The sequence below is a fragment of the Emydura macquarii genome, unplaced genomic scaffold (genome assembly GCF_026122565.2).
Source record: "Emydura macquarii macquarii isolate MOO-44397 ecotype Brisbane River unplaced genomic scaffold, CSIRO-AGI_Emac_v2 contig_1146, whole genome shotgun sequence".
NCBI lineage: Eukaryota > Metazoa > Chordata > Testudines > Chelidae > Emydura > Emydura macquarii.
Window position 1 is genome coordinate 4788326 of NW_027131283.1, and position 14325 is coordinate 4802650.

At 39.4% G+C, this 14325-nt stretch overlaps 1 protein-coding gene across 3 annotated transcripts in view; it reads right to left on the minus strand.

The window, feature by feature from the left end:
* Positions 1-14325, minus strand: part of ATG5 (autophagy related 5) — a 121764-nt gene that overhangs the window by 39566 nt on the left and 67873 nt on the right. The window lies entirely within an intron of this gene.

The window sequence follows — 14325 nt, forward strand, 5'->3', positions numbered from 1 at the left end:
AGCAAGGTCACAGCCCTGAAGAGCTTACAATCTAGTTTTACCTGTGACATAAGGAGGTGATAACAGCCAGCAGGAAGGAAATACTGTGGAAAATTATAGCAATAAGCTTATATAGTTTGCCAGCTAAGAAACGTGAACCCCTGGTGGTTCAATTTTTATTAATTGTAACTGACTAATTTCTTGTAGATATCATGGAAGAAACAAGTCTTTTTACTCAGCAAATATGGTATTATGATTTGTGGCACAATGCAGTGGATGGGGTAGATCATGGATGTACTTTTAAAGGTCCCTTCTCCCCCCAACCTACTGCCCCCGCCCATGTCCTCTGATCATGTCGTTCAACAACCCTTCTCACAAGAAATGGACTGTCATGAAACCATGATGCAAAATGAAGTTTGAAAAGTCAGCTTTATATCTTAATAATGGTCAGGAGGACAGATGTTAGGTATGGCAATCAAAACACTTGTGTTCTATCATTTCTAAAAATGTAAGTGACAAAAATAAAGTGCTCCTTAATTATCTAACATGATTCTGTAAAAATTAAAATAGATTATTAGTACTTCCATAGTGTGTTCAGTATTTTCCCCCCATGTGCTACGTGAATTAAAAGAAAAAGTTGTATCCTCTAATATAATATCTGAGAATGTTATGGGATACCTTTTTAAAAGTTTCTTGGTCACTTAGGTTCCTAAGCCCCATTTTCAGAAGTGCTTTAGGCACTTAGAATTTAAGTTAATTTTGAAAATGGAGCTTAAGCACTTTTGAAAATTTTATTCTTAGATTTTTCAAACTGTAAAATTACTAATACAAATCTAGCTTGTCCACAACTTTCTAACATGTTATTTAAGAAAGCACTGCAATATGCATATGAGGCAGTTACCAGTATGAGAAAATACTTATATTATATAGGATACAACATTACATTACTTAATCATACAGTGCAAACTGGTATTGTTACTAATGAAGTATAAAAAAATACATTTAAGTATAACTGCAGTATTAGCTGCCTGATGAATGTGTATATGATATTAGCCACGTTAACTTTAGCTGTTATGAATTTTATTTATATTTATACAGTACTTAACACAATGGGGACCTACCTGGATGTGTTTAATATTACCACATATTAAATAAAAAAATAAATCTCAGGCTAATCAGGTCTGGACTTGGTTAGTACTCATATGGAAGAAACCTCCTATTAGAGCCCAAATGCTGAAGAAAACAGTGGCCTCTCTTCCCACAAATTAATATTGTGCCTGTGCTTCTGGACATACAGCCCTTCAGATAAAACGTATGATCCTTCCACTTGTGCTCATTACCTTCTGCCTATCAAATTCTTCATGCAGTTCCAACTAGATACAGTATTTTATACTTTCTAAATCAACACAGTATTTAGTGTTGCATTGTGCTGTTCAGTAAATCAGCAAAGTTACTTTACATATTGAACCCACACTAGAAACCTCCTTATAATTTCCATATGTGAACAGTTCGGTAACTTAAAAATGTAAAACTTTAGTCTTTCCTGCATACTCCATTTTACTTTCAATAACATGCCAAAAATCATACTTTGCAGAACTTTTGTAATGTTCATCCCATTTTAAAACAATTAAAAATGTTTCTGATAAATTATTGCTGTATCATTATTTATAAACAAGTGCAAACTTAACCACAAAGCTTTAAAATGAGAAGTTGGAACTCAAATAATGATTTAAGTTTCCCATATATAAGACAGTACAGAACTGTACCAAATTTTATTTTAGTATCCAGTAAAAAGTAAATTTTTCTATGAAATATTTTCCTAACGTGTCTTCGGCTTTGCACAAATGCTTTCAATTTAAAAATCCTAATAAAATGAAAAAGTGTTTAAGTTTCAGGTGATAGACACTGTCGTAAGAAATTTCTGACCAAAAGTATCACAATACTGCATTCCTAGTTTATATTTTTCAATAGAGGAAAGGTACAGCATAACTCATGTACCTTGGGAGCATGGCCTCCTTCAGAGACTGACAAGGAGGGACCACCATCCGCTCCCTAATGAGTGGAGCCAGGAAGACCATGCCTGCTCTGCTGGAGGCAGAAGGGTGGGACAGGAACAGGAAGTAGGAAAGGTGGGCCTTGCAGCTCAGTTGGGCTGGGGCCGCTGAGGGAGGCAGACGCTTCCCTCCCACTGCTGGAATGGGAACCCGAAGAGGACCTCTACTATGTTGAGGACTCGCCCAACCAAGAAGCTGCTGGGACTACCACTGGCAGTGTACCCTGGGGAGGTGGAGGACGATCCCTGGATCCAGGTACACTGTGAGGGGAGGAAAGTAAGTAATCCAGGGACAGCTGACTGTAGTCCGGCTGTGCTGCTGTCTGTATACAGGTCAGTGTGTTGTAGCTGGATCCCCGCTGACTCAGTGGCAGAACCCTCTGCCATTGATAGGGCTCTGGGCTGGGACATGATAGAGTAGGGTGGGCCTGGGTCCCTCTTCCCCCTGCTGCCAACCCCAACTCAGGGGTGGCAGCCTCTCCCCATCAGGCCGAGGCCTGCATTGGTCTACCCTCCACCAGACCTATGACGCTAGACTGTTGGGTACCCCATCCTACCTGAAGGCCTGGGCCCCTAGACTGTTGGGTGCTCTGCCCTGCCTGAGGACCTGAGCTTCTAGACTATTACCTCTGTGCCTTTTCTGAGGGTCTCAACCCTAGACTACTTGGTGCTCTGCCCTGCCCTGCCCAATGGCCTGAGTGGTAAAACCACTTTTTACTCAGCCCTGCCTAGGGCCCAAGACACTTTTGACTGCTCCAGCTCTGCCCTGCTCAAGGGCCAGAGCCCCTTTCTCTGCTTATTGCCCCGTCCTACCTAGAGGGTAAGACCTCGGACACAGCTAATTCCCAGTTTTGAGCTTGCCTTTACAGATGCGACAGCAAGGGGGCGTGGCCTCCCTCATAGACTGACAAGGAGGGATGGCCACACACTCCTACAACTCACATAGGTGAAAAAAAATGTAGACACTTTGGACCAATAGTGCTTTCATATACACCCTTTGATTTCAACAGGAACTTTGTACATGTTTACTGAGAAGACAATACAGTCCACGGTTTTAAAGATCAAGCTTCTCATCCTCACCTTCAGCTCTGAGGACTCAGCTTCACCTCTCTCTATTCCACTCTCTTACTTTGTTCACTGCACCAATGTGTTCTACCTCACTGTTCCTTGTGGCTGTTTACACTACTGAATTATTGGTAAATTAACAGGTGGGCCACCAAAGCCTGAATGTTCAGTATTCACTCCTTGCACAAGAAGGAGTTTTTGAAAAGCAGTCAGGAGAGCCTCTACGGCACCTGATATGTCAATAAACTGGGGATTGTATTATTCAGTGGTGATACAAACCTCAGGGAATTATCATGGCAGTTAAGGTCACACAGAGTGGTCAGGCCAGGTACTTCTCCTTGCACTCAAAATGGAAAAGACATAGTAAAGTGATGCTAGATCAATACAATGGTAGGACGAAGGGAAAGCGAGTATGTGGTGGTCATATAACTGGATTAACAAATGTTATTTATTACAGACTAACAGGATGATCAAAAATCTCTTTGGAGAGGTCTTGCCAAGGAAAAAAGGCAAATTTTGAGAGAACATGGGAAAGGCTGTTAAGTTTTCAGTAGCATAATTCATGTTGATATCAGAGGAATAGCTTAGTGGAAGGAGAAGTAAGATCTAAGTTTCAAGTTATGATAGGCAATATACATTTCTCCAACATGTGATTGTAAAGGTGGAGGGCTTGCTTTGTTTACTTTGCTCCCAAGGGTTAGGATAAATAGTGCTAAGATTAACAAGCATCTCCATGAGATTTATAGAGCTTTATTTCCTATCTAGCATCAGTAAAGGACAGGCAATGTAATTATTTCCTCAACTCTCATGGCCTGCATTATTTGTTTTATGTATTTGTCAACAAAATATGCTGATAATTGTTTATTATACACTAACTTCAGTACAAGGTAAACTGGTTAAACTATAGCAAGGAACATAATCATCAGACACAATGAATACAATTTGTTGGGGAAGAGACAACATGGTTTTTGTAAAGAGAAATTATGCCTCGCCAATCTACTACAATTCTTTGAGGGGATCAACAAGCATGTGGATAAGGGTGATCTAGTGATGTAGTGTACTTAGATTTTGAGAAACCCTTTGACAAGGTCCCTCACCAAAGGCTCTTAAACCAAGAAGCAGTCACAGGATAAGAGGGAAGGTCCTCTCCTGGGTCAGTAACTGGTTAAACGATAGGAAACAAAGAGTAGGAATAAATGGTCAGTTTTCAAAATTGAGAAATGTAAATAGCGGTGTCCCTTGGGGGTCTATACTGGGACCAATACTGTTCAACATATTCATAGATGATCTGGAAAAAGGGGTAAACAGTGAGGTGGCAAAATGTGCATATAACACAAAACTACTCAAGATAAGTCCAAAGTGGACTGCAGAGAGTTACAAAGGGATCTCACAAAACTGGGTGACTGGGCAACAAAATGCCAAATGAAATTCAATATTGATAAATGCAAAGTAATGTATGTTGGAATTATGTTCTCCAGTTATACATATGAATGATATATATAAATCATCTATAAAATGACAGGGTCTAACTTAGCTGTTACAACTCAAGAAAGAACTTGGAATCATTGTGGATAGTTCTCTGAAAATATCCACTCAATGTGCAGCGGCAGTCAAAAAAAGCTAACAGAATGTTGGGAATCATTAGGAAAGGGATAGATAAGAAGACACAAAATATCATGCACAGCTTGTGAAGTTCATAAGATCCCCACAGTACTCTTCCCCATGCACAGCTACAGATTGGGAACCGACAAGCTAGGCAGCAGTTCTGCAGAAAAGGACCTAGGGGTAACAGTGGATAAGAAGCTGGATATGAGTCAGCAGTGTGCCCTGGTTGCCAAGAAGGCTAATAGCATATTGGGCTGCATTAATAGGAGCATTGCCAGCAAATCAAGGGAAGTGATTGTTCCCCTCTATTTGGCATTGGTGAGGCCACATTTGGAGTATTGTGTCCAGTTTTGGGCCCCTCACTACAAAAAGGATGTGGAGAAGTTGGAGAGAGTCCAGTGGAGGGCAACAAAAATGATTAGGGGGCTGGAGCACAAGACTTATGAGGAGAGGCTGAGGGAACTAGGCTTGTTTAGTCTGTAGAAGAGAAGAAAGGGGGGATTTGATAGCAGCCTTTAACTACTTGAAGGGGGTTCCAAGGAGGATGGAGGTAGGCTGTTCTCAGTGATGGCAGATGACAGAACAACGGTCTCAAGTTGCAGTGGGGGAGGTCTAGGTTGGACATTAGGAAAAAGTTTTTCACTAGGAGGGTGGTGAAACACTGGAATGGGTTACTTAGGGAGGTGGTGGAATCTCCATCTTTAGAGGTTTTTAAGCTGTGGCTTGACAAAACCCTTGCTGGGATGATTTAACTGAGTTTAGTCCTGCTTTGAGCAGGGGGTTGGACTAGATGACCTCCTGAGGTCCCTTCCAACTCTATGATTCCATATTACCTCTTTATAAATCCATGGTACGCCCACATCTTGAATACTGTGTGCAGATCTGCTTGCCCCATCTCAAAAAAGATGTACTGAAACTGGAAAAGGTACAGAAAAGGGCAACTAAAATGATTAGGGGGTATGGAAAAGCTTCCATATGAGCAGAGATTAATAAGTCTGGGACTTGTCAGCTTGAAAAAGAGACGACTAAAGGGGGATATGATAGAGGTCTAATAAAATCATGACTGATGTGGAGAAAGTAAATAAAGTGTTATTTACTCCTTTTCATAAAACAAAAACTAGTAGTCACCAAATGAAATTAATAGGCAGCAGATTTAAAACAAAGAAAAGGAAGCATTTCTTCACACAACACATAGTCAACCTGTGGAACTCCTTGCCAGAGGATGTTATGAAGGCCACAACTAAAACAGGGTTAAAAAAAGAACTAGATAAGTTAATGGAGGATAGGTCCATCAATAGCTATTAGCCAGAATAGGTAGGAATTTGCCAGAGGCTGGGAATGACTGACGGGATGGATCACTTGATGATTGCCTGTTCTATTCATTCCCTCTGAAGTACCTGGCATTGGCCACTGTGGGAAGACAGGATACTGGACTAGATGAACCCTTGGTCTGACCCATTATGGCTGTTCTTATAAGCAAGACAGCTTGAAACTTGACTGCCAATAGGCAAAAACAGCCAGCGGAGTGTGGAGAGGGAAGCAAAGGCTGGTGAGGCAGGAAGATACATGAACTCGTTTGCTCTTAAATGACACTTCATCTGCATGTTTACAACCACTACTTGTGAAGTTCATAAGATCCCCACAACACTTCCCCTTGTTCCCAAGCCTGCAATATTAGCCCCTATAGCTGCATGTTACTACAAAACAGGCTAGATTGTGACATTCTTGTCCTCCTCCTACCAAACACATGTAATCCATCATCTTCTAGATCCGGAGTCTATCCAAATTCTGGCAACATATCCAGCAACCACAAGACTTTTCTTTCTGGTACACCTGCTTCATCCTCCTCAGTCTCCTTATCTTTTTCTGAGATACAATATAGCATCAGTCCTATTCAGAAACAGTGCTGGTCTGTGAAAAGGCAATTCATGAGGATCTGGTCCAGTTTATTATATAAAGAGAATATTTTCTACCCTGACCTACTGTTATTGATCTAGACATTACTGTGAGATTATAAAGGACCTTCAACACCTTTTATGCTAACAGATAAAGCACAAAATAGGGTATTAGTTGGTGTCTGCAACAGACCATCAAATCACACTAGGAAACAGGATGACCACGTCTCTATGTACTGATCTAGAACATGTCGGGAAAAAAAACAGAGATCTTGGGGAACTTCATTTGAGCGACATATGCTGGAGGTCTCATGCTGCCAATACTAAAATATCCTTGGAATTTCTAAAAATTTATAGATGACAATTTCCTAACTCAAAAATGTTGCAGCCAACATAGGAAATGGTCTAATAAAGAATTCCCCTAACAGATAAAGAGTTGCTGATCACAGGTCTAAAAAATAATGGTAGCATAAGTACAAGTGATCATGACTTGATCTCATTTATAAAGCGCAAGCAGAATAAAGGCCAGACCAGTAATAGTAATATACACACACACACATTTGGTGCTTTAATAGGGCCAATTTCACAAAGCTGAAATCAATTATGAGCCAAATCAGCTGGGAGGAACAATTTCATTGGAAAAATATGAATGACAATTGAGAATCATTTAAGAACACCTTACTGAATGCTCAAAAAGCCACAATCGAGGAAGAAGGCCATGCTGGTTAAAAAAAAACTACCTGGTTTAGAAGGGAAGTGAAGTCAGCTATAACAAATTAAAAAATAACATAACAAATAGAAGACAGGGGAATTGATAATGATGACTATAAATCAGAAGTGAGGAAATGTAGAAAACCGATAAAGGAAGCAAATGGACACAAGGTGAAATCTATGGCAAGCAGAGTTCAGGACAATAAAAAGAAGGTTTTTTAAAGTTTATGAATCTTAACAACAGTACTGGTCCATTACTAGATGGAAATGGAAGAATGATCAATAATAATGCAGAAAAGGCAGACGTTTTCAATAAATATTTCTATTCTGTATTTGGGGAAAAATAGATATCTCATCAAAGGGTGATAACACTATTTCCATTCTATTAGTATCTCTGCAAGATGTTAAACAAAAACTACTAAAGTTGGACTAAAAGAGCAGGTACAGATAACTTGCAATCAAGAGTTTTAAAAGAGTTGTCTGAGGATTTTGATAAACAGTTAATGTTGATTTTCAGTAAGTCTCAGAACACTGGGAAAATTCCAGAAGCCTGGAAGAAAGCTAATATTGTGTCATTTTTTGAAAAGGGTAAACAGGATGACCAAGGTAATTATAGGCCTGTCAGGCTAACATCGAGAATGGAGTGGCTAATATGGGACTCGGTAGAGAATTAATGGAGGATAATGAAATTAATGCAAATCAAAATGATTTTATGGAAAATGGGTCCTGTCGAACTAACCTGATATCTTTTTTGATGAGATTACAAGTTTGGTTGATCAAGCTAATAGTGTTGATGTAATATACTTAAACATTTGAATTGATATCACAGGACAATTTGATTAAGAAATCAGAAGGATATAAAATTAACATGGCATTGAATGGATTAAGAACAGACTAATTGATAGGTTCCCAAATGTAACTGTTACCACTGGGATCTGTTCTTGGCCCTATACTATTTAACTATTTTTTTTTTTAATCTATGTCCCAGAAGAAAACAAAATAATCACTGGTAAAGTTGCAGATGACACTGCAAAAAATTGGAGGAGTGGTAAATAATAAAGAGCAGGTCACTGATTCAACTCAGTCTGGATCGCTTGGTAAACTAGGTTCAAGCAAACAATATGCATTTTAATACCACTAAATGTAAATCTCTATATCTTGAAACAAAGAATATACACAATACTTATAGATGGGGGACTCCTCTAGGAAGCAGTGACTCTAAAAAATATTTGAGGGTTGGCGTGGGTAATCAGATGAACATGAACTGCCAGTGTGATGTTTTGGCAAAAAGAGCGAATGGGATACTCCTGGAGTAGGAGTACAGAGGTTATTTTACCTCTGTATTTGGCACTGGTGTGCTCACCGCTGGAATAACTGGTCCAGCTATGGTGCCACAATTCAAGAAAGAGGTTGATAAATTGGAGGGGGTTCAGAGAAGAGCCATGAGAATGATTAAAAGATTAGAGAACATGCCTAACAATGATGGATTCAAAGAGCTCAATCTATTTATTTTAACAAAGAAAAGGTTAAGGGGTGATTTGATTAGTGTATAAATATCTACATCGGGAACAATATTTAATAATAGGCTCTTCAATCTAGCAGAGAAAGGTATAACATGATCCAATAACTGGAAGCTGAAGCTAGATAAATTCAGACTACAGATAAGGTGTAATTTTTTGACAGAGGATAATTAACCATTGAAACAATTTACCAAGGGTCATGGTGGATTCTCCATCACTGAGAATTTTAAAGCAAGAGTGGATATTTTTCCTAAAGACATACTCAAGGCATTATTTGGGGGAGGGGAAGTTTTATGGCACGTGTTATGCAGGAGATCAGACTGGATGATCACAATGATCCCTTCTGGCCTTCAAATCTATACATTTTATCTTCTCACAGCACCCCTTGCCACTCCAACTAAAACCCATCTTGACCTATCACTCAGCAACTGGTCATATACTACAACTGAGAATGATCAAGTTCAGCTGGTTTTAGATCTCATCTGTCAAGATGGCTCCCCATACCCAAAATTTAGACAGGTGGATGCATTTTTGTATTAGGCTTTCCCTGAGAAACATCAGATGGTGTTGATGTCAAAAAGGAAAAGTGAATAACTGAGTAAGATATACTTCTGGGAAACTTCTACCCTATGCAGTGGAATGCAGAATGTTGACTAGACTATAGTGTGGGACAGCAATGGGAGTATTATTTAAATTATTAGGGCTAATATACCCACTCTCTCAGTACACACTGGCACTGCAGCAATGGAGACTGGTACAAGGGAGCACTATGCAGTAATAGACTTTCGCAAAGAAGCAGAATCCAAATTTGTGGCTGCAGTGCTGGTGCACTATTGAGGTACCTGTGTGCAGATGCAAGGTGCATAACTCATATTAGCGGAACCACAAATTTCTCTTGTGTACACAAAGCCTTCATTTCATTTTTCCCAGTTTGAGCCTTATTACATACTGTCTCTTATACTTGGTGCACCAGGCAATCATTCCTCTCTACTCAAATCCTTGTTTAATTAACAACCTTCTTCTACCATGTCTAATGTAGCCCAACTAAGTCAGCAGTGCTGTTATATACTTTTTAAAAAACCTGATGTGCACTACCACCTTCCACAAACCATTCAGAATTTGTGTCTGTCCCTTTAAACAATATGGCTATTTGGACTGGGATAGTGTCTTCCCCTGTTTTATATAGTATACAGCTAGCTAGTTTAAAGAAATGAAATGGGTGAATGTCTAATTTTAAAGAGTGGCCTGTCACAGTTTTGTTGAAATTAATAAACTAGCTTTTGAGAAACATAGCTACAATTAACAGCCCTAATGGTATTTTTTATACAATATCTCTAAAACATGAGCTAAAAATTGTCTTATTTCTTCTACCAAAGTGAGTGATGAAAGCTACCATAAAACACAGTGCTGGGAAGTCCAACAGAAAGCTGAAGATGAAATAGTTGACTTTGCAATTAAGAAAGAACTATCTATAAATCACTGTTCCCTTTCTAGGATTCAAAGGCATCTATGTATACTGAATTCCTGTTCACTTGCCTCTCCAATGCAAACTTCAAGGACTCTTTTGTCCAAAGTATTTATCATTTGTGTAAAACAACTGAAAGTGCTCCTCCTCCCCATACAGTAGAACCTCAAAGATACGAACACGTCAGGAATGGAGGCTGTTCGTAACTCTGAAATGTTTGTAACTCTGAACAAAACATTGTGGTACGGTACCCTGCAGTCAGTGTCTTCCAGCTGAGGCTGGGAGAGCTCTCTGAAAAGGTGACACCTGGCAGCATGGCCTGGTTTGCAAGCAGCTCCCTGCCCTATTCATATTTCTTGCCTTTGGGCTGAACTGGGGGGGCCTGCCCCGCACCCTTGGCATTACAAGCCCCAGCCTTCAGCTACCTCTCCCAGGGCTTGCTCTGTTCTGTGCACTGCTCACCAGGTTCCAGAGGCGGCACATGGCAGGGGTTGGTGCCAGCCCACTGGCAGCGCCTCTCCTTCCCCTGCCTGCCCCTTGCACTCCCAGAGGTATTGGCAGGATCCAGGAGTTCAGCCACAGGCAAAGCTTGGGCTTCATCAGTGCACAGGCTGTGGCCCTTTAAAATTCCTCCAGAGCACAGCTCCTCAGCTCCAGGCCAGATTTTGGCTGCAACAGCAGCAGATCAGTAGCTCCCTGTAGCAGCTTCTTTCTCAGCTGGGTACTGACTCTCCTAACAGGGGATGGTGATGAAAACAGTTTCCCCCTCCCAGTGGGAGGGGTGGCAGGGGTGTGTGAAACAGCACACTTGGCTTACAGGAAACAGCGCAGACCCCAGGATGCTTCTGTTCAGCACGCCTAAGATGCAATACAAGCACAGTATAGTACAGGTATTTTCTTTTTACCCCCTTTTTCCTCCGCTGCTGCCTGATTGCTTACTTCCGGTTTCACATGGTGTTCTATTGACCGGTCAGTTCGTAACTCTGGTGTTTGTATCTTTGAGGGTCTACCATATTTATGTTCCACATTTGCCACCCAATCTTGCAGGTGACTGCAGCCTATTCTTACTCTTTTATAAATAAAAACAAGTAACGCATTTTCAGTATGCTATGATCAAACAATTCACATATAAATGGTTCACAAAAAGTGACTGCTAGGAATTTTGGCCCTTTGCTATACATTTTAGATGTCTCCACTAAGCATTATTATTTTGGCACTCAAGAGATATGTGCAGCATTTTCATTTCTTCCTTTAATGTAAATTCATGATTCCAAGGCCAGAAGTGATTATCTAAACTGACGACCTGTGTAACACAGGCCTTAGATCATTCATTTTGATGACGAGCATATCTTTTAAAAAAGACATCCAATCTTGATTTAAAAATTGCCAGTGATGGAGAATCCACCATGACCCCCAGTAAATATTGTTCCTATGGTCAATTACCCTCACTATTAAAAAGCTGTGCCTTACTTCCTGTGAATTTGTCTAGCTTTATCTGTTAGACTGAAGAGTCTACTATTATCAAGTATTTGTTCCCCATGTGAGTACTTATAGACTGATCAAGTCACACCTTAAACTTCTCTTTATTAAACTAAATAGACTGAGCTCCATGAGTCTATCACTATAAGGCATGTTTTCTAATTTTTTAGGGATGGTTCTGTTCAAATTTGTGCTAGGGAGAAAGAACCAACAGATAAGGTGTGGTGTCTATGTCCTCTCCAATTTTCCCCAACATTAGAGTGAAAGTGACCAGATAACTACAGATGTCAATAATGTTTAACCACTGACAGTGAACAGTTCCCGTAAAGACTTTTTTCTCAACCACAAATTTCCTCTGTTAAACTCAGAGGTCAAACTTTCCCTTTCACATTCCCATTTGCAATCTTTTTAGTTAAAAAAAAAAAAAAAAAAAAGTTTTATCCTCTTTATTAACTGGCTTCTTCTGTCTTAGTCGGTTATGATTCAGTCTATTTAATTTCAAAATATTTTGCTTTCTCAATTTCTATTATTTGTAGGATTTCTCACACTTCCTTTAGGTTTGTTATTCTGACATCACTTATTCTGGAAAAAAGAAAGTGATTGCCACATGGAAAGATTTTTCACTTTTGTTTTAAAATATAGCTCTTACAATTGTATACCAATATATTCTTGTTTCTTAATTAACAACTTTATAAATAAAAACTCAGCACTCAAGAAAAAACATTTATTAATTCCTAATCTATCCTAAAAATACAGAAAATGAACAACTTTTATTTAATAAAAAAGATATCATCCATCATAAAACTCTTCCAGCTCCAGAACTGTAACTTAAGTTCAAGTACAATTTTATTAACATAACATTAAGAACCTAAAAACTCACAAGACACAATGAGGTTCAATATTAGGACAACTTCATCTTTAATTCACTGACGTATTAAGGTGTCTCTCTCTGAATATAAAAGTCAATTGGGCAACTTTTAAATCCATATTTTTCAAATATAGTTTACATCTGCTAATTAACTATATCAACCAGTACAGTTATAATTATGTCAAGAGTTTACATATACCTATACTATCTTTGTTTTTGGTTTTAAAATATTTATCAAATAAGCAAAAATTTAAACTCTAATGATTTGCCTACTTAAACAATTAAAAATAAAACAAGTTACTACTTTAAAGACAAATGTAAGGGATTTTAGTGAAGACTCTGCTAATTTTTCCAAGTTGTGAAAAATAAGAACAATGGATCTCCCACTACAGTTAATGAGAGCCTTTCCATTGACTTTAGAAGAGCTGTATCAGACCCAATATCCCTACCTACAAATTCAAGAGAACTTTGTGTTTTCACATACAACCGTGAAAAAAGTTACCATTTCTAATGACCCCTCTTTTTTGTTAAATTGTGCGGTTTCTGATGCATGAATTTCATAAATTGACTTTTTCTCTACAGACAAGAGATTTTCCTCCACCCTGTTTATATAAAAAAAGTTGTCATGATGTCTAAAGTTATTTGGACATGGAGAGATTGAAAAAATAGGAGAAAAACATTGAAGGCTAAATGGACTGCTCCCAGTTCGAGCAGGATGATATGCATCCTGACCTCCTGAAGAATCCAAATGCCTTGTGTGGTATGGTTGTCAAGGTGAGCTCCCCATCCAATAAAGGATGCATCCGTGACAATGGAGGCACTGGGTACAGGTGTGAAGAAAGGAACATCCACATGAACCCATTCTGGGTTTGTCTATCAAACAAGAAAGATCCCTGTGGTAGGGATTGTCACTCTGATGTTTATGTCGTCTTTGTCTGGTGAGAAAATGGACTGGAACCAGGCTTGTAGGCAATATATGTGAAGTCTGGCATATGGTGTTGTATAAATACATGATGCCACATGGCTTAGAAGGGAAAGGCAAACACTGTCAGTGGTTTATGGATTGAGAGTGACTTGTCTTATCAGATTATTCATGGTCTGGAATCTTTCTGTAGTGAGGCAGACGCTTGCTGAGATTGAAGCCAGGGTCACTCCTATGAAGTCTATAGCCCTTGCAGGAGTCAAAATGGACTTTTCTTTGTTTATGCAAGCTCCCAATGCTGCCACAAGTGGAGTGAGAATAGTCACTTACTAGACCTCCTGACTGGAATGATCCATTAGGAGCCAGTCATCCAGATATGGAAAGACTGTATAACCATGGCATCTCATTTGGGTTGCTACCACAGAGAAGACCTTTGGGAAGCACTTGGCTGCTTTTATTAGCCCAAATTGGAGTACTTTGAACTGGTAGTGTTCTTGTCCTACCAGAAACATGAGGAAACTTCTTTGGGACAGATGAATATAAGCATGGAAATAAATGTCTTTCATGTTGCAAACTGCACACCACATTCCCTCCTGTAAGGAGGGGATTAATGATGTCAGCGTAACTCATCAGAATCTTGATTTGCAAATAAAAATGTTTAATTGCCAAAGATTGAGAATGGGTTTCCATCCTCCTATTTCCTTGGGGACTAAAATATGTGGAGTGGAAACCTCTCTCTTGGTACTGAGATGGCACCTGTTCT